This window comes from Argiope bruennichi, chromosome 5 (assembly GCF_947563725.1).
Source record: "Argiope bruennichi chromosome 5, qqArgBrue1.1, whole genome shotgun sequence".
NCBI lineage: Eukaryota > Metazoa > Arthropoda > Arachnida > Araneae > Araneidae > Argiope > Argiope bruennichi.
In genome coordinates this window covers 100606394-100629893 of record NC_079155.1, presented here as the reverse complement: position 1 = coordinate 100629893, position 23500 = coordinate 100606394, and positions in this window count along the sequence as shown.

Here is a 23500-nt window from a genome sequence, read left to right as displayed (position 1 = left end):
TGTTCAAGTAATGCATGCCTTTATAAAATGTGAACTTAAATCTTCGTAGCAAAGACCATATCATATATAAAAGCACATACATTTATAAAAGAAGTTATGAATTTATGCATACAAAATATTATACCTTTCAATACGTGCTATAAAAAAGTATTAAAATATATTATTATAGAGATGCAGAAAATAATTGGGCCATCCATTAACAGATAAAGACCAGAAAACGGCATTTTTTCCACTATAGAAGCAAATAAGGCTGAATAAACACACGAAAGACATTTGTATGCCCAAATTCAAATGTGATAAATGAAAAATATTTGTTGTATGAAGCGTTTTATAGCAGTGAATGAAATCACAATTAATTACACAGATATCCAGATTGAAAAGTCAGAAAAATGCCTTTCTCCATTTAAAGCTATTATTCAAAGAATAATAAATTTATCATTGGAAATCCTTTCATATACTTACCATTCAAAATAAATTTTTCAAAATATAATTAGTGAATACATTTTGCCATTTGAACTCCATTTTTTTATCTTCATTCATTGGCGATTATTCTTCCTATGAAGCTGAAGATAACTAAGTAGAAAAATGAGATTTTCTAACCGATAAGTGATCTCATATATAGGTTACTTTTCATTGGTGAAATCATTTATGCAAAATCGGTGTTATACAGTTTGAGGCAAAAACTTCCCAACTGAATCACAAATTTGACTAACTGCAACAAAATAATTTCACAAGAATAAATTTCACTCTTAATCTGCATTGGTTTACCAAGAAACAATTTTGCATTTATTTTCGTTGAACATAGCTTTCTCTCCGAAAATTTCAAACATAATTATTTTGCATTATCGATTATTAACATTTCTAATTAGATTAATAGATTTTTTTTTTTATTATTGATAATAGTTGATGTCCAAAAATATTAACTTAAAATCTTGAAAGTGATACTTCGACTAAAACTACTACTAAAAATAATTTTTATTCTAACATAAGAATTCTGAAAAGGCATGCAACAAATAATGACTTTAAAACCTAATTATCCTATAAAACTCTCTTGAAAATATAAATATACTCCTTTGTAGCATTCTTTAAAAAAGAAACAAATTGAGTTATATTTATCTAATAACTTCAGAGATTTTCCAAAGATCAAAGATAACATTGATACAATAAAATGAATTTTTTTAATCCTTTTTTTATGAAATACAAATATAGGATCCCACAAAAATTTTGAATGAATAAAAAAGTAAAGTTTAAAATCTTCCGGAACAAATCCCGCCTTATTGTAAAGAATGAAGAATGGGAAATACAGATCTATATTTCATGAGGGTTAACGGAATAGTCCTCCAATAATGCTTTCTTAAAATTCTTCTTTTCAAGGTTGATTTGAAGGAATTTGAATTTTTCATTCCATGATTTAATATTTTATCTCTTTTTTTCAATAACTTCACAGTGGCAAAACCATTTTTTTCCTTTTGATTTTAAGAACTATATATTTTTACTAAATTTCTTATCTAAAGAATTCAATCGCCGTACTAAAAAGTTATAAAATGTTGAAGTTATAAATGTAGTTGTTTATTTAATAAAAAAAAGGTTTCCTAGGGCATGATATATTAACTGGAAAATTAAGAAATCATAAAATTGTAGGAACATTCAGAATAATGGATTATAGATTTGAAATTGAAACTGTATTACAAGTTGAGATGGAATTGTATTACGAATCTCACAATTAAATTTAGAAAGGTATATGTTTCCTTCGGATCTCTTAAATTATTCAATATATATTAACAAAAATACGTTAAATTTTTAAACATTCTTAATATTAAAATATTATAATATGACGATTATTTTTCTCTTAATTGCAGTAAAGAGTTTTATTTATATCAATTTATCTGCACTACTCTTTATCTATATTAATATACATTATTTTTTTTGAAAATGTGCATTACATTACAAATATTAATATACGTTATTTTTTATAGTTATAAAAATATCCAGATGATTTTTATGTATTGTAGGAATTCATGATATATATGCATCCAAATATATATGGATTAAATAAAATTATGTTTATTCAAACATAGGACAGAGCAGGTAACACTGAAAATTTTTTTAAGCTATGCAATAAGTACTTAGTTCAAATATACAATGCAGAATTTTTATACACAAAATATAAAATATTTAAAGGAAATCCGAAGCACCAATTGAATACACCATTGCACGGCCATGCTTTCATCAAACATAATGTCATTTTTATAAAATAGGCTCTAAATTGTAGAGGAAATATACTCAGAACAAATACATTTAATATCGTAGTACTCACATGGGAATAAGTATAACAACTGAAATAGTGATATATACTGGAAAATGTATTGAAATTTTTCAGGCGTTTATTATAAATAGAGAAGTTACAAAATAAATTACAAATAAATATGATGCCACTAAATATGGCCTTTTTTTATATTTTAAGAGGCTAAAAATATTTTTTTATGTTAGCATATGCTTTAAAGCTTTTGAGAATGCATTTTAATATTTCGATTACTTTTTAATTTAAAAAATATAAATACAATATCCAACAGTTTTTTTTTCTTTGAAAGCATCTTCTACCCTTGAAATAACTAAATGACAAAATAATAGCTCTAGGTAGAAGGGTTTGCTCTACACAGTACTTGAAACGATAACTGTATCATGCATGTCGTAAGTCGCAGCACGCTATTTCTATGTATTATCTAGAATATAGATATTATAATTTTGTATCCTTTGATTGTATTCTGGTCGAATGAATCTTGAAATATATTCAATAAAATACCTGTTAAATATTAAGTTCAATCTTAGGTATCCAAGAAAAATATCGTGATACAAGTTCGAGACCCAATTACATCAAAGAACTTTCGTGTAAGCTTTCCTGATACAAGCTAAATCCGTGCGGGCTAAATGCCCTCTTGTTGTTGTAGTGTGGAATTTTGGAGAAATGGATGCCAGCTCAGGTGTCGTCGTAATATCTGATCTCAGCTGAAAATTTTGAGGTCCATCCTATAATAGCCCAGGTGTTGCTTTGAAACGGGGCTATAATATAACAAAACCAAACTAAACTAGTATATCTCTATATATCTATCCATATATATATATCAGAATTAGAAGTTTTAAAATGGCAATATAACCTGTGCTTTATATATGTAGGAATTTAAGTAACTCCAGCCATTTTACCCATCTTATGCATGAGTCAACACAGGCAATCATGGTTACTCTACCGATAAGTCTCAAAACTAAAAAAAAAAATAAAGAAAAAAAAACGTTAATGTTTACAATGATCTCGAGTTTAGTTTTATTTAGTTATATTAACGTACCGTTTCAAAGAAATACTAGGTCTCTACAATCTTTAGGGAACAGCAATCCCGAACAAATTTTCCTGATAGCGGCCAGAAAAAAGTTCTAATAAAATAAGTCAACACTCTAGAGCAAATGATATTTTAATATTACTTATGTGCTCATTTTAGTAATCACACTTGTGTCTAACTGTTATTTATGAATCAGAGAAGCTGCAATAGAATATATCTTTTCAACAAATGATGGTTGATGGATTTTTTTAGAAAAAATCAAGCACGTAGATGAGGAGTTAGTAGCTTCAACCTAATCCAGTGTGACATTTTTATGAGAAAAGGTTTGATGGATCGAAAAGTTGAGAATTACGGATTAAAGTAATATTTCAGCATTCTGCTGATTCTCATAAAATGAAAGCAATGTTCTTTTTTTCTTTTATAGTCAAAATAGTTTTACTTAGTTGAACGTAATGGATTCGAACTTTATGAAGAAAAAAAATGAAAACGACTTTATGTTTACTCCAAGTGGAGTTTTATTATTTTTTTATAAAATAATTAGCAGCAAAATTTCAGCTTCTATATAAAATTAGAAATATATCCTTATATAACAATGATATTCGCCTAGCATTAATATGTTAATTTTCTAATACAATTCAAATAACATAGAGGAATTTTTACGACACCCAGTTTTTTCTCATGTTTCCCTTTAAAACTGAAAAACAACATTACATTTTTGAAGGTCTAAAAAAATATCCTGAGAAATTTATGAACGTAGCTCCTTTGAGCCGTTCATATAGATAACGAAAAAGAAAGGAATTATTTGCTCAAGTTTTAAACATTTTAATAAGGGTCGAGAAGACTGTAAGGGGAGGACCAACAGAGATTTCGTTTGTAGTAAAATTTTCAGCGCCTGAAGTCTTGTCTGATTATTCACGAAAGGAATTTAAATCATCTATTAAGTATTATACAGATTCAGCAATGTTCTTTGCTTATTTTTTACTATAATAGCTTTACTATGTTAGTCAATCTGCCTCGTTTACCAGATTTATCTCCTTGTGATTTTCCTTTTCTCTTCACATACAAAATGCTGTGTATGTGACACAGTATGTTTTACAGTGTAAAGAAATAAACTAAACTAAGAGTGAAATCAGTGAAAAAGAAAAGCATCAGAGGCAAATTTAACCAGAGCAGGCATCTTTCTTAAAATGAGAATTACTTCAACGTCAAAAAAAATGATATTCCTAAATTGTTTTTTTTATTCAGTTTTTATAAGCACAATTTATGTGTTTATTGGCCAAACTATTTATTTATTATTTAAAAATTGCCCTGGAAGAAATGATGACTATTGTTCAACTCTAGTAATATAACTTGTATTATGGTGGCATTCAAATGGAAACTGATCTAACTTATGCCTTTTTACTATCACAAACCCTGATGTATTTTATTTCATTTTTATTCCTTCAAATGGAATGAACACCTTTTACAATTTTGAAAATTTAATGATGTGAGAATTTATTTTTGCTTAACAAAAAATGAACGAATATATTTTATTAAACCAGAAGTATTTTTTGGTGTACTATTTGTAAGACACTTTAAAATATTTTGTAGTTAAATACATTTGTCGAATCTGCAAACAGAAATTCATAATTTCAGTTTATAAAAGTGTAAAATTTTTTTTAGATAAAAGGTATAAAATGACGAGGATGAGTTTCGTACAAAAAAAGAAATGCAGTTTGCTATTTTATGAAGTAAATTATAAAAGAAGAGATGCAAAATTTAGTTTCGAAATATTCTTTTCAGGATAATATCATAAATTCCTTATTTTGATAACAAGAAAACACTAATGTATTCTTCTCACATATTCAATATACCTTTTGGAAATTGTAAATGGTTTTTTAAGCATACTTTCTTGCATAAATAGCTTTTAAGAAAAAGATCCTCAAAAGCAACTTCATCCCATGTGTTTCTTATATGACTTCTTTCATACGGATTTCTCTTATTATTTATATGCTTTCGTTTCATAAAAAAATAACGTAACTGGAAATGATGTCTTAAAGTGGAAAATGGTAAAGATACCTGAATTAAAAATAGTTTTTAAATATATTTGAAGGCCATGAAACGTTTTTAGAGGAATATGTTTTTTTAAAAAAAAGTAAATGTTTCTAGAAATAAATTTTTCCTTGCGTTTTCCTGTGTATTTCTTTTTCACTGAAATATTTGAAGTGTTTCTCTTCCTTTGTTAAAGATAATTTATCATCATTTTTATCTCTTTTACTGTCATTAAAATAAATTGATGAAATTTAACGAATCTAATCATTCCGTTTATTTAAATTTAAGATTCCTAAAGATTAATTAAGGTATTTATTATTTATTAAGATAACGATTTCAAAAGTAAAATATTAGTATGTGGGATTATCTTAAGAGTTCAATAATTATGTAATTAATATTGATCATTTCATTGATTGTTTCTAGGAAAATATTTTAATGAAAGTAATTATGAAAATTACTATTCAAATATGCTTAAAAGTATCATTTCCATATCTTTATATCAAATGAGTGCCATATGAAATCGAGAATGATTAATTTCTAGAAATAACTGAAATGGAAATTCACGTAAAAAATTAAGAGGCAGCATTAAAACTAATTCATTCGTATTTAACAGTGATATGAAAATCAGTATGCAATCAGTTGTACGTATAATTATCAGAAAGTGTTATTCTTATTTTTTATTTTGATACATATGTTAAATGCATCTGTTTTCTCCTTCTATCATCGTTCTGAAATTAATTTTTAGGAGTACCTTGACAATAAGATTGCATATCAAAGATAATAAGAATATGAAGTATTTGTTGTGACAGTTTTCCTCAATGGTTTAATTTAAATTATCAAATTGTGTAAGAATATCTGTTTATACACAACAGATATCATAACTGATAAACAAAAATTAAAGATGAAAATATCATTTTTACCTTAATCTTATTCAAAATACTCCTTTTTCTAAATTTTAAAATAAGTTCTTATTTGTGAAGATTAAATTCCATTTATTAAGCAAATAATGTAAGTTTTTTTTCATATAAAATTATGAATTAGGTATAGAAATTAATCGAAAATTATAAAAGCGAAAATACTTTGTATTCTTTCGTTCATAATTTATAAAGGATATTTTGGAAGAAATAATTTTAATTATTGCTCATGTTAATTAATAAGCAGTGAAAGGTAAAATAATTCTCTGTCGTTTATCCCTGCTGATCGGTTTGCAGTTATGATGCGAAAATAATATTCAGAAATCAATTTGACCCAAACATTCAATAGTAATTATGTTCCCGAACATTCAAAAGTATAATCCTATGTTCTGGCTGTTTCGAGAAATACATTTTATGATAAATAAGAATTGTTTTAATGCAATGCAAAAAATATAATTAAAAAAACAATACAATTAAATAACTAAACATAAATCTTATATATTTAAAATAAAAAAAATGTATTATATTAATTTTGAAATGTTACTTTCTTTATACATTCTATTGGATAAAAAGGTGTTACATGGGGCCTGTGGATTTGGCTTTTATAATTCTTATCCAATTTATTTCATCGATTATTATTTTTATCGTGCACAAACTCATGCACTTATTATTCTATTATAAATAAATACTTGAAGTATAACGATAAATCCATTTATATTTTGCCATGCAAACTTTCAAGCACATTTTATGCGACTATTCGGTCCTGGGGTTATGTGTTGCCATGTCAATTTTCTTATTGGACTAGTTCTCATAATAGCAGCATTCTTTTCGTCAATTTGTTTTATTCCATTTGGTATTTATTTATGTTCTGATTACAACTCCCGGGGGGGGCGACCTCGAAATGAGGATGAGATGCTTCCGTGGTGGTTGGATCTCGCCACCCTGGAGAGTACACTAATAGGTGGGGGATCTCACTCCTCCCATCGATAACGGGACGTACTTCCTTCGGAGAGGGTTCTACCGTAGCCGGTGTTGGCCCTTAGGACTCAACCACAGTTCCCGCCAATATTGCTGTTACGGCGGTCCGGTCATTCAGGTTTTATGGTTTAAATCCGTGTGCCTTCGTGACGGGTCGGAGAGTTAGATGGTTGACTTATGTTCTGAGAACAAATGCAATGTAATCTAAACTGATGGAGGAAGTATTATAAAGCTTATATCTTCGATCTGAGATTTTTTTACATGTGTGAAACGTTGATGAAGACTGCCACCGGGCGGTGATGGCCTGTTGGTAAGGTCCCGGCTTTGGAACCGGAGTGTTTCATGTTCGAGACCTGACTCCAAAGAAGAATCGTCTTGTAAGCGGGTCTGGTGCACTTTAAATCCGTCAGGGTCAAGCGTCCTTCTGCTGGCATGGTGAAAAAGTTTGGAGAGGGAGTACCAAATCAAGATTCGTTGTCTGATCGTGGTTTAGAATTAGGAGGTTAGAATTAGGAGGCAAAATAGCGCTTGAGTTGATTTAAACCGGAACGTTAATTTAATCAAACCGCATCAAAGACTATCCACAGCTCCCTTATACGTATTGCGATCTAAGTTCACATTTGGAATTTGTTGCCAATTAGTGAAAAAATCCTTTTTTTTTTTTCATCAGAGTGAATTTCTTGTAATTTGTTAGAGTGCAATACAAATTAATTGTATTATTACAAAGTAAAAAATTTCAGCTATGTGTCCGCTTTGTTTATCATTTGATGAGAAACTTCTAGTTTATTATTTTTTAACAACACCAAACTTAATAATATTTCGTTTTAGAAATATGTGAGTCATCAAGTCAAATTATCTCATGTTACATTATGTTATATAAGACTCCCTAAGACAGACCCAGATTTTTTTTTTTTTTTGGGGGGGGGAGGATTGATTTCGTTCCAGTAAAATTACGCACCGTTAAATTCCATGAAGTTTCACTAACGCATAAATACAATGTTTTAATTCCAAAGTTAGATAGTTTAGTTAACTATTCGACGATCATGAAGAGAAGTAATTGTTCATCTGTTGTAATATTTAAGTATTGATAAAAAAAAATGTTTTGGCTGAATTTTTAGAACTTTCTTCCAAATTCCCCGAAAATTAAAGCAATTGTGAACTTTTGTAAACGAATTTCTTATCTATTTAAACTAATACATTGAAAGAATTTATATTTATCTCTTCTAATTAAATTGGTAAATAAAATACAGTTTATTATGTACAGATAAGAGAAAACATTATTGTGTTGTATTGATCTGAAAAATGCATTGATACAATTTCAACAAAATAATGTAAAATATTTAAATATAAGAGACCATTATTCAGAGAAATAACTGCCTGACTAATATTCAATTTAACATCTGTGTAGTCTACTAAACAAATAAAAAAAAGAAAACTCACAATATCGTGGAATCTATTGTATGTATATTATAGTATCGCTATGTTGTTATAGGAATTTATCCATTAGGAATGTTCATGTACACGATAAACAAAATTTTACTTAAGCAATTACAATAACGCGGTTTTAATGTCAGAAAGTTTGGTGGAGTCAGCGACATGATGTTACTATTAACGATATATTTAAAATCAAATATAACCACTATCCCTGACAAACAGGTTACTAATTTTAGATAGATAGAAAATATTTAATATTTTTCCTTTTCCAACTGTTTAAATATAATATAACTTCGAAATAGTCATTCTCTGAAGGCCATTTCGAAATTAAAAAACGTTCTTTTACAGGATATCACTGAAATAAAAATAAAAAATTCAATTTGGAAATTGAATTATACTTTATTCCACTGTCTATGCAAACACAGTGTTAATATTTCATTCAGTTAATTTGAGTGCATCGTAAAACAGTTGACTAAAAAAAATGTTCGCTTATGAGATATTTAGATAACTTTCTTAGTTTTTAATGAAATTTGATTCATGAATAAATTCATCATCCGGTTATTTGCAAGTTCTCTTCGAAAGAAACTAAATTGGGTACACATTTGCATGAAGCTAGAAATTTTCTTGGCCAGATTTAATTATTTCGTGAAGTGTCTTTGGAATAAATTATTGTGTTAAATGTTTAAATTGGTTTTTTATAAAAAAAAATCATTCTCTTTCATTACACTTAATTCATTTGAATACCTAATTATATTCTAAGATGAATATAGTATGGATAAATTATCGTCATTATACCTAATTTGGAAATTGAATTTTCTCTCGGAATTTTACAAATATTAAATTCTATCAAACTTTCAAGTTTTTAATTGAAGAATTAAGTCATTTCATAATTATTATTCAATTCAATATTCATTTCATAATTCAAACTGTTGTTATTTCTATATTATAATTATTTTTAAAAAAATGTATATAAATATATATTACACAAGCTGGAATTGCACAGATTTTTGGTTTTAGTCAGTATATTTGCTTTCAGATAATAAAATTTCTAAATCCAGATATCGAGGAAAGTTTTTTGTAGTTTGATATAAAAGTGCAGAAATAAGGCTATGAAAATCTTCTAAATAACATAGTCTAAGTCGTACTTTTCTATAATTTTTTAAAAGATTGTTTATTCATTTAAGAATCTATTCTACCATTGTTAGCAGATCATGTGTTTATAATGTTCTTTTTTATAATCTACCTCTATCATAATCATATGGTTGGAGTTAAATTTTGAATTCGTGTAGTATAAATACACATAAATCTTCATTAGCGATAAAATGTACCATAATAAGACAGTAATCGAGTAATTTTGTTAATTTTGTACCTGGACAAATTTACAAGATTTCTTCTCAATTAATTTCTTAAATCAAATTTGGAGTGTAAGTAATTTTATGTTTTATTCTCTGCATTTTGATTCTAATTATTTCACAAAGTTTTGGTAGAAAAATAAAGTACATTTTTTTAATGTATTAGGCACCAGCCACTGCATCAACTTTATTCGCCTAATTTTGCGATGTATACCTTTATAGAACCGATTATTCGTGAGATTCTCTCCGCATGAGATCAAACATTAAGCGGCAAGTAAGATAGTGATTGTGCCTCAAAAAGGCTGATACATTTTGTTTTAAATGTACATGCTGGATCTGATTTACAAAGGATGCACCATACATAATGTTCTACAAAATTTCAATAGAACGAGATGCAGAATATAAAATTATCGGTTTGTCATCAAAACGAGGAAGACCAAGTAATTTCAGAAATATAATATTATCTTTTACCTATGAAAAAAGATTTATTACATCTGAAAAATGCAAGGACATGATGGATTTATTACCATATATATCTCCCGTTCATCATAAACAATTTAAAATGTTAAATTCTGAATAAAATTCAATTTAATTATACCTGCGTATAAAGTGAAAATATATAAGTTCATTGAAATTCTTAATGAAACTGAATTGTTTATTGTTATGTTATATTTTCTACAAGAATATTCTTTGTTTTGCTTCACTTAACAGATGGTTAAATGTTTATAAAAATTTTAATAGTATTTTGTTTTTATTGTTAAAAAAATGCTGATGCAACTGAAATATTTCCCAGTTAAATGAATGTTTACAATAATTCATTAATTTTGAAATTGAGGCAAGTCCATTTAGTTGTAATGCATTTCTTATTTTTTCAGTCAGCACTGTAAACACTATTGGATTATAAACTTACATTATCCGATACCTCAAAATACAAAATATATATTGTTAGGAAATTTCCGGGGTTCGTTTGGATAGTGGGAGTTATATGGTGTGAAGAATGCTCAGTCACCAGGCGGCAATAGAAAATAAAACAACGGCGTTTATTTACACGAAGACACACAGGACAGTACAAAGACGACAACGATATACAGCACAGAAGACGATTATCTTCAGCCGAGACGTGCAGCATACAAAACAGCAGCATACAACAGACTCTACTACAGCCAGTAGCACACAGTTTAGTTCAGCACTAGCTTCACTCCGTCGCTGCTCCGCTTATCTCTGGAAGGTCGGTTCTGACTACTCTGCCCTAGCAGCTGCGGCCGCTTCCTTTTATAGGTCTCAGGAGGCGGGGCTAGACGCCTCTCAACCAATCAGGAACGTTCGAGGCGTATCTCGGTTCCTACTGGACGGATCGGGAAAATTCTGGATGTTTCGGGTATAATCTATTTTGGTGCCAAAGTCACCAAATTCGTCTCCAAGTCGCTAAATGGTTGCCAAGTTTGTCGCCAATCTCTGGAACCTCCGACGCGACCCCGGACTCCGTCCAGTACAGATGACTGTAAAACGTTCTTTCCGAGGGTGGAACCAACTATGCTGGGACGCAGCATTACAGATTCGTAACAATATTTATTAATACTTACCAATATTTTTAAATTTATTGAAATGCAATCATTTAAATATATCGCAATAACAAAAATGGACTTGCCCTATTTTCAAAATAAACGGCTCATATGATGCGTATTGTGCAATATTTATGCAACATCAGTATTGTCTGACATTTAGCTTATTTATTGATGTTATTTTTTTTCCTTACTTAGTTGAGGATAGGTCATATGTTTTAATATTCGATTTCCAGATTTCATGAATTTACTTTATGTTCTTAATTTTCCTCGGTTGAAAGCATTCATGTCTCTTTGTGAATAACGAAGAAAAAAAGTTGCATTAATGGTTGATTAATGTGTTTCAAATTTGGAGTGAAAAATACCGATTGAAAGTTTCTCTATGTGTACGTCCTTCTGCAAATAAATACAGTCACTCAATAATGCAATAATTTATATAAATGTAATTGAATACCAGTTTCTAACAAAATCCTAGATATATGACTAATTTTGGCTAAAATTCACCAACGAGTGACCTATCTATATGTCCATGTAATTCCTAAAAAAATGCAAAAAGCTAAACTTAGTTAAGTACAGCATTAGTAGTTGATACCAAAAGTTTAGTCATGAGTCAAATTTTAAACCAATTTGTCATTGGTAAATCAAACGCAAAATGCTTTTTTGATTCTACAATGATTTTTGACTTCATGCAAAAATCATGCCATGTTATGTTATTATGTAATACACATATGGCAGCATATTTTGATAGGATTAATATCTGGTATATTCTCTCGCATAGGTTCCTCTTTAAACATCCCTAAACGCGAATTAGAAAATTTCAAGGAATCACGGTTTTTATTTTATTTTAACATTAAACTGAATAAGTTCACTGAAAAAGTTGCACTGATTTCTAAATCATAATCAATCATTTGTAAATCAGTCAATATTCATAAATTTACAATAAACTATAACATTTTATGGAAAACCTAAATTGATAAGAAGATAAAAGTTTAAATAAGCAAACTTTAGCAGAACTATCATTTTGCAATAAAAAAAGGTGGACGTTTTAGGAGCTGACTGGTACGAAGAAAGATGAAAGAAGAAAGTGTTTTTATTGAAAAGGCTCTTTCTTATAATAGCGTATTTTTGATTATGTATATGTCTTAAATATGCGGGCAAGCCCAAGGCATACATCATTCGAAAATTCAAAATCTTTTTTTTTTCAGTGTATCAGCTTCCCTTTTAAGAGTAGTTTTTGTTGCTGAAATTACATTTTAGCTTCATAGAGCTTTTAAATCATCAGTGTTTCACCGTTTTATCCTATACTTGGAATTCTTTCTTAAAACGGTTTTGTGTAATATAAAATAACATGTTTATATTTAAATCATACATTAATGCTTATTTTGTGTCTTGTTTATGTTTTCTTAAATATAGATAATCTAAAAAAATCATTTGCATCTAAACATATTTCGATACAAAGAGTTGAGATTACATTTCTTACTTCTTAGTAATTTAAAGTTTTATAAAGTAGATTGTGAGTACAAATCTGTATTTTCCAGAAAAAAAATCAAGTGTTTTATGTTCAGAAAGAAATGTAAGAGAAATGTCAAATTCTTCTAACATAAAATAATGCAAAATATTATTTTCCTATTCAAGCAGGAATTTCGAAGTCTGTCAGATTAAATCATATTTGCTGCATTCTAAGCATTTTTTTTTTAAATTTTCTTATTGCAATCTTTCTGAAGTATTTATAAATTATTCAGAAGCTTATAAATCATTCTGTCAAGAAGTATTCCCAAATGTGATGTTTACTTAGCATGTTGCTTTTATTGTGAAGAATTCACAAATCAACAAAGCATATAACTTGTTGGTCAATCTCAAAATATTATGTTTCATAGAATATTAACAAAAACTATTATTCATTTAATGGTAAAAAAATAATTTTAATTCATTGGTAAATTTATCATTTTATTGCCTTAAATTTATTAAATGTTATCTCATAACGGCGAAAAAGATCTGTGATCTTTTTTATAGAAATAATGGAATGATGTATTATGGTCTCGATTTTAATTGAATCTTAATAATAATAATTATCTGTTCCTTTTTTAATGAGCAATTCCCTTATTTATCTGCTCCATGAAAGAATTTTGTTGATGCGCCTTATAACTTTAAACGAGCAATTCTTGTAAATATATAAATTTATGTCGTGCAGCTCGGAAACGGCTCTAACAATATGAATCCAATTTTATACATAGACAGTGTTTAGCTTTTTAAATTTATCTATATAAGTGATTTTACATTAAAAAAATTATAACCAAATAACGAAGCCTTTTTATGCCTTTTTCTTTCCTTCGTTCTGACAATATCATATTCCACCATCTCGAATCCGATTTCACTATGGTAAAAAATATAAGTAATGTTAGATAAACTGCAAAATGAAAGTTGTAATACAGTAGATTGTTTTGAATAGAAGGTTTAACTAAATGCCTTCATGATTTTTTTTATTTAAATGTACAGTTCTTATATAGATAATATATTATAATATTGAAAAATATTCATATATAATCAGTATGTTATTCAAATCTACAATTTTCTAAAAAAAAAAAAAAAATTAAAAAAAAAACTCTTCAGATTATAGCTTGGTCTTCCAGATATTCTAGATATTATTTTTATCCATGATTGAACTGACTTTTAATAACACACAAAATAAAAGAAAACACAATAAACACGAAGTAGAAATTTTTGTTTGGAGCTAAATTCATTAAGAAAAATATTTTTTCTTAGAATTTAATTCTTTATTCTTTTAAATATCCTTTAACCATATTTAAATGTGATATATAAAAGATATAAGATTCATTTATATATTTCTGTATTCATTTCAACCACTAAGCTGTTTCTAAAGAGGAAAATATTGCTCACAACTAAAATAAGCGAGATTGTTTTTAAAATACATAATTTGCAATTCAGTGATAAAATACTAAAACTGAATTTTATTTACTCGTTTGGTTTCAAGACTTTTACCTTTACTTATATTAAAATGTTGTATTTATTTGCCACTCCTTTATATCACCTCATTGTAACTTTCACTAATTTTTTTCAACATTTCTTAAAAATCGTTCATCATTAGTTTATACTTATTGTCATTTCAAGGTTCAAAACTATTTCTTTAAATACGAAAACATTTTTCAAATATTATTTATCTAAGAAAAAAATTCCAACATATAATGACTAAATTGAATAGCATGAACCAGTCATTCAAAAATAATCAATTTTAACAGCCGGAATATAAATTTTAATCCATCGTTGTAATTATGGCTGATTAATTTAATATTTATTTGGCATAATGAAAGACTTGAAGATATTTAATTTTTAACGCTTTTTTGTCTTTGAAAAGCATATGTTTCATCAAATAATCATTTTTTTGCAGCTTTTAAATAACTGAAACATTAAATAACTTAACCTTATTCACATGCTTCTCTGTGTTTATAAACAATCTAAATGAGGCAAATACGCTTTTTCCAAGATATTATGTAGAATTTTTGGACTGTAAATTACGAAATATTTCTCAACTCATTCACATTGAAGTAAGAATAACGAGCTATGTTTTATTGTGTTATGTATGTTTTGTATGGGTTTTGATACTGCAGACATCATTAATTACTAAAGACAGAATTTTTTTCATAAAACTTTCGATATCTTCGAAGTTTTTCACTAGATTCTTATTAACGAGTGCTTCTTTTTTTCTGTTTTTCTAAATTGGCAAAGAGAATCTCCCACACCTCTTCTTACCTGAGTCTCTTTTAAAGAAACGAAATGAAAGCTCAGAATAATTTCACTAATAATGATGTTGTAAATTATCAGTATTATTTTCAAACAGAGAAATTAACATAAATACGAGTCAGATTTAAGAAGAATTAATAATATCCTTATATGCATACCCTTACCCCGGCGATAAGTTTATATCAGGATTTTAATGAAGATGTAAGACATTGAATTAAGAATATTCATTTAATATTACACTTAAGTTTCAGATAGGATGCACTTGTAAAAAATATTCGACGTTATAACTTTCAGCTCCCGAAAAAAGTTTCTTTGTTCAGTAGTACAAGTTATTTTTAAATTAAAAAATATCAGTATTGATTGGTACGAATTGTCAATTGGTACGAATGTGCAGTAAATAGTAATCATTTAGACTAATGTCATATTTCTTTTTCTTCTCTAAACATTGGAAAAGGAAGAGGTGAATTCAAATTCTAAAAACAATTTTAAGCATTAAATTAAATGTGCATATTTTATGGAAGAATTCGATAGAGCCTGCAACATTTTTTTTACTATATCAGCAGTGTTGTTAAGAGAAAATAAGAAAGATAATTTTATCTTTATATCTGAATTTAATTTTTCTTCCCACCAGCAGTTTTAAAAATTCTTTCGCAATCAATTTGTGAGATGAGAGGCAATTAGCATAGCACTTCGAATTCACCGATACTTATCTTTAAATCTTTGCGTATAAACGATCTATTGTGTTTTATTTATAGCAATTTTATTTACTCTAAAATGTTTCGTCAAGGGTTTGACGTAAATATCATAGTTTAAAACATACTAAAGATGATTTAACAACCTGATGCAGTTCTTATGTTCCAATAAACAGCTGCTCTGTTGCACAAATCTAAAGATGTAATAATTATGTAAATATCAAATGGGAAGATACATTGAATTCTACAGATGACATTGTTTAATTTTTTATCTCGTCTCATCATGTACAACTCCCAGAATTTCGTATAATTTCGTCTTTTTCTTATGTTGTTTTTGATTATTTAGTTCTTCTATATAAATCGTTATGTTCATACAATACACACACAATTCTATGGACTATTACGCACGCACACACACACATACACAATATATATATATATATATATATATATATATATATATATATATATATATATATATATATATATATATATATATATATATATATATATATATATATATATATATATATATTAGATAAAAATAGAACTTTCCTTTCATATTAGATCACTTAATAGATGGCGCTGGGAGCCTACAATTTTCTATATAAATTACCGTTAGCTTTGTGTTTTTAAAAAGCCGGAATCACAATCGATAACTTAAAATTTCCTTGAGTGCTAATGGTATGTACTTGCCGTTTCGTTTTCCTTTAATGCTATTTTATGGAATTTTTTTATTGTTATTTTTGTTATTGTATTTTTACTTAGTAGTGGTTATTTTCTTCTAATTTGTTGTTTTATATTTTCCTTTCTGTTAAAATGGTATATCTCTTGGGCCTAATTTCAGGGGATTTTCGGGTCACGAGGAATCATTATTAGACTATTGTCTGCATTTCCTTCACAGAAAAAATCCCTTTTTTTGAATCCCTGCCTGAGGGTGACCCTTGAAAAAGTCTTCAAGCCGGATTCTTTTTTCTTTGGTTTAATTTTTATTTGATTTTCCTATTAACTTGATTTTAATACTTATATATATATATATATATATATATATATATATATATATATATATTATGTAACTACAATATTATTAAGGTATGATCGGCAACTCAACAACTGTTTACATATAGAAGCGTTATGAAACATACATACATTTTATTCTTTCTTCTTTAGAAACTATTTTCGTTGTTGGAATCTGCTATTGTTTTTCCCCGTTTTCTTTAATCTGCTATTATTTATATATTTGTATTTTTATACATTTATGTGCATCTTGATTTCCTTCCCCCCTACATTCTATATTTAATACTTTGTGTGTAAAACCTATACTACTACTCCACTCTAAACTCACTAAAAACCCAATTATCACTCATTCTTCTCCATATAGTAAATTGTAGTTCCTCGAAAGATTTGATGTGAGATGTTGATTTAGTATTAATTTTGTTGCTGAAATATCCAGAGCTCCTATGTTGAAAAAATAATTCCAACTATTTAAGATTTATTTCATGTAATTATAAACACTTCTCTTCTTTTCTACACATAAATAAACAAATTATCGTTATATCTTTTTTAATTCACATTTGTTCACACATCGACGCTTTAGGAACGAGTATGTGGTAGCAGTAATTTGTAAGATATTCTACAAAATCCACTGAAACTCATAATCTCCCCAACTTATTATTTTTAAAAGCCTATATCTCAATCAATTTTTAAGCTACAGAATTATATTTAAGCTCAAATTGTAGAAAACTTGTTTAGTTTAGATATACTACTTTAAATTCTTATCTAAAGTCAACAGCTTAGGAGATAATTTCAAATAACACAGTAAAGGTTAAAAAATTGCTTTTTTACCATGGCACCATGTTGAACTTAAGCGCCGTTTCAAGTTGGAAACAGATTCAAATTACGTAACAAAATTAAAATTGTCTAACCTTTTCTATTGAAAACCATTTTTCCTGATATCTTACTAGTTTATTTTGATAGATTTAAATTCAATTTCTGAAGTCCATTTAAATGAAAATCATGCTATCGATTGCTCTATTATAAAGTTTTATTTTTTCTCTTATTTTTAAAAAAAATTGTCATCAGAATGTTTTGACGTATAAGAGGAAATTAGGCAGCAAATTAGAAATGTGAATGCATTCATCATTTCATTTTATTTTTAGGAGATTTTCTGCTGAATAGTTTTTAAACTTTGGTTAACATTTAACTATTGCTAATTATTAAATGATATCCCCCCAAAATATTTTAAAAGCTTGTTTGTGTTTTTCTTCAGTTATATGCATTTATATTAGTATAGAGAAATACATTACCTTAATTGCCTCCAAAATATGTTCAGAATAATAAGTTCTATTATTTTGCGCAAATGAAATTTGTTTGAAGAAAGTAATTATTATAATTATTAAAAGTTTTTTAACGCTTTACTATAATTAATAAACGTTAATGGGAATATATAATTCCATTCCATAAATTATTTTTTGCTGGATGCTAAATTTAAATTATAGCATACAGTCGAAACAATGAAACTAATCCCTGTTCGTTGGTTAAAAGCTGTCATCTACTCCTGTTTCCTAAACTAATACTTTGCTAATTATCTTAATAGCATTTTGTCTTGCATGTAATTGAATCTAAGATTGATACTATAGCAAATATTATGAATTTCGACTATGGATGTAATATTGGATATCTTATTTAGAATAATTACTTTATTTAGAATAATAATTTAATTTAGAATAAATTACTCTAATAATGCATATTAGATAATTTTATATGTTAATTTCTGTATAAATTATTTCCACCGTTTAAAAATTCAGTACAATTGTATTTCAACATGACCTTTTATATTTTCCTCTTAAAATTTAATTTCTTTCTTTTATGTTTTTATGTAAAATGTCTCTTTCATGAATTAAATTTTTCTTTGAAAAATAATGGAAAACAATTTTGATCTTTCTGTTTTTTAATAATATATTTTTAATTAAATTATACGAAATTTGCGGAAACCATAGTACAGTACACTCCCGATTATCCGCGGAATTGGGCAGCCGCGGATAACAAAAATCGAGGATAATCCGAAAAAAGCTAAAAACGGGTATAGCAAAAGAGAAAACTGCCATTCCAACTTTGAAAAATCGTCTTATGTACAATAAAACGTAAAATAAACAGCAGGAAATGCTTAACTAACGCTAATTATTTTAGTATATCACTCAAAACTAACCTAAAATGCATTTTGTTAATGAAAACAGAAAAGTGCTTTGTACTTTCGAGAGGTGTCAAGGATACACAGAAAAATTAATACATATGTACTGTTTTAATACTGTAATGTATTATGTAATTACAAAAGCATAACTGTAAAACTGCACCTTTTTAAAGAAATCAGTAAAAAAAAAAAATTATGTGGCAGGCGCGGATAACCTGCCCGCGGATAATCGGGAGTCTACTATATTTTGTTAAAGAAGAATAATGTTAAAGTTTCAAGTAAATAGTTTGGTTATTCGTGGAAATACGAATATTTGAAAAGAAATTGCTTATGAGTGAAAAATATCGAAATTTTTTATTCATGATTTCAATGTTAGATATATAAATATTTTTTGTGTGTACCAACATAAATAAAATAAAAATATTCTAAAGGTGTAGAAATCTAAAGGTGTTTGGGTCTTTCACATTTTCTTTCTTCTATGCTCCTATGTTATAACACTTATATTTTTGCCCCCGGAAAGTTTAAAAAAAAGTAGAAAGAAAATTTTTGAAAGAAAAAAATAATTCTTGCCTTTTATTTAACGACGTCTGAAGAAGCATGGCACCATTTATAAATTGTTTCGGAGATTTTAATTCTATTTTCTTTTTTATGCTTTAATAATAATTGAATGTTATAATTTATCTTAGCTTTAATTATAAATTTAGTGTGAGATTATTTTAATCCCATAATACATCTGAGTTATGAAAGAAATGAATATAAAACACTATTCAACCTAAAACTGACAAAAGTTTTGGATTTTTGAATTTCGATTTCAAAAATATTTCTAACCTCGAAATGAATCAATATTTTAAAAGATAATTTCCTTATTAAATCCTTATTTTTAGTTTTAATTAAAAGGAAGTTTTATGATACTATTTTTAAGAAATATATGAACATTTCAAAAACAAATTCCTTATTAATATTTATGAAAAATTATTATCAATTTACACAAGTATACTAACTATGCTTGAAGCAAAAAATGCATGACATTTATATATTTAGTAACTTTAATAACTTATAAATCAAAATTGAATTCTTAATTATTTAAAATAAAATAGTTTGAATAGAAATTAAATTAAATATCTTTAAATTTTGGATCCTACTTTAATTAAGTTTAAGACCCAAATTTCCAAACAATAATATAACCGAGTTCATGTTTTAATTAAGAATAGTATGTAATATTTTCAAAAGAAATTTACTAATTGAATAATTAACTTAAGAGGAATTTAAATCAGCCCTTCTTAAAATAAGCACAGTCTAGAGAAAAGGAAAAAAGTAAACTCATGGAAATTTAATTTCTTCTAGTTAAAAATTCCGATATTTCCTTCACCTTTCTCTAAATTAACGAATTACCATTAAGTAAATCTAATTATTGTCTCGGCTTTAGAAATTCACTTTGTACAGAAACTAAAAGGATTGTAAATGTATTTAATTATATCTGATATTGCTTAAATTGATCTGACAATCGCAGTAAGTAAATTTTTAATCGTTATAAAATTCTGTTTGCGTGAATTCAATTTTCTCTTTAGAAATCCATTATATGTAGAACAGAGGGTGCTCTGTGTCTGATATATATGGCATTATCAGTTTGCCAATATTCAGTACAAACATTTCAAACGCAGCTGAATTTTTAATATCACTCACAATTTTTATTTCTGTCAATATATTTTTATTGATCCAAGATATGAAAGAAAAATATATGTGTCATTATTCTTGATAGTACTAAAAATACTTATTTCAATAAAAAGAAATATTAGCTCTCCAGTTTAAATTGATATTTATTTTATAGGTTCAAGCATCACAGCAATTTTTAAATTCAGGCTCTTCGGTAAATCATTTTTTAACAGAATAAAGGAAAGAATGTATATTTACGTTAACATGTTCTCTACTTCTACTTCTGCTCTACTTCTACTTTTAATCATAGTAGGTGTCAAGAATTTATTCTTAAACCTTTAACCTCAGGCTATTTCTCATATTTTTAAAAACATTAATATTCAATTTTGAATTCTTATTTATTTTCTTATATTCAAAACATTTTTTATAAGAGGAAAAAGTCCATATTCAATGCTGTATTCCTGACATTCTATCGGTGAAATAGAACCCTGGAATTGAAATAAACTAAAAAAATAAAAACCTATTTGATTAATTTAATAAAAGATTTTTGTTGGACTTTATAATTCGGTGAAAACTTTTACAGTCTCAATTTTTCAATAATTTGTGTTTACATTTATATGTGAATAATCGTGTTGCCAACTTTAAAAATTTACAATTTTATAATTATATTCTAAATTTCACTTTTCTTCTTATTCTTTTTAAAAATGAATATTTTAAAATCAATTAAATAATGAAAACTTTAAATATATTACTAATTTTAAATTAGAAAAAACATACTTAAATGAACTACAATTGGAAACTTTTTAAAGTATTTCAAAGAGTGTTTTTGACATATTACAATAAAACACGTTTCTTGCAATATTTTAATAATGTCGATACTATAATATAAATAATTGATAGCGTAAAGATATTTAGCTAAATAATTCTTTCGAAATAAAAGAAAATATAAATAATTTTCATTTATTATACTTTGCATTAGTTTTTTTTAATATTCATTCATATATTTTATGCCTGATCAAACCACTATTTCTTAATTTCGGAATATCGCAACATTCACTTTCGCTATATATGTTTCATGTGTATTCTTTCTAATATTTATATAAATGTCCTCCCAATTCATATTTTATTTTTTATGCAATTACTCTTTCCAAACTAAATTATTTTCACTTGATAAAATGCGATTTTTCCATAACAAAGGAAAAAATTCTAATATTCAGTAAGTATATGCAATGATATAGGAGGCTAAAAATGATTAAGAATTCAGCACTAAAATGAAATAAATAGCAAACCCTAGCCAAATGGTTCAAAATGCTTAAACTAACAAATCAAGGAGAAATGATTCTCTTTCTGTTGAAGCAATATATTAATAATTTGAAACTGTTTTTAATTAAAATATCGAAAATTATCATATTTAAGGACAAAACAACGATTACTTCAAATTAAATTTAAAAATGAGGAAAACTAATATTTTGTATTAGTTCTTTTCCTTTATATTTGATTTTCCCGTCATTGATATAACTATTAGACTTAATAATTTAACATTTATATGCAACTATTTCAATTACGAATATATGATACTTAATCGTTCAAATTCTTCTTAATATTTTGAGCTTTTACATATTAAAATAAAAAACAAATAAAATTAAAATGATGAGAATTTCATGCTTTCTTTTAGCATTTTATAAAGTGCCATTCAATACTAATAAAACATACATAATTAATATTTTCTCTCCGTTCATTTTTTTAATTTGAATGATTTGAAAATATAAAATATTCAGTAAAAATGTATTTAAAAAATTTTTTGGAAAAAGAGTATTTCTTTTATTTTTATTTAAATTTAAAATCCAACATTTCTGTACAAAAAGCACATTGATAACTATTTAATCTATTTTGATTAATTATTTGTGTTCAAAATATTTTTTATGACAAGTTATTTTAGAAAGTTAAGTTATGTTTAGAAATTGAAAGATTTTTCAATTTCTAAAAATCTTTCATTCTTAATATTGAATGACTATTCCTCTAAGAATAAATTCTGAAAGCATGTCTTGTTATATAGAGAAGTGATTTAACTTCTAAGACTTGAAGTTAACCTTATGGATTTGTGAACGAGATGTCTATTACCTTTCAAATCAAGTATCTTGACTTCTGTTACACTTTCTCTGAATGTTCTTTCATTTCTTTACTCTTATTTACTTTCACTTTTTCTTCTCCAGACGCCTGTTCGAAAGAATCAACATACTTCTAAAGAATGCTTTCAGCATGCTATAAAACCTTTCAACAATTGCTGTTTATTCCTTTCGTTAGGATTTCGTCACTTTCCAATATATGCATATGGACGGATAGAAAAACTTCCTTTCAAAGATTTCACTTTAGAGATCAGAGATAGAATATGACACAGATACACTATCTTATGCAATTGTCTGACATTTTCCATATTTTTCCTCGAACATAATTTACTCATATGCTTAATTAATCATTTAGCATAAGCACCCGTTTAAGGAACATTAACATTTAAATTGTGTCACTTTGACCCCCAACAAGTGCCCGGTGTTATTGGCTATTTGTAAAAATATAACCATGGTCGGTATATAAATATATTTCTT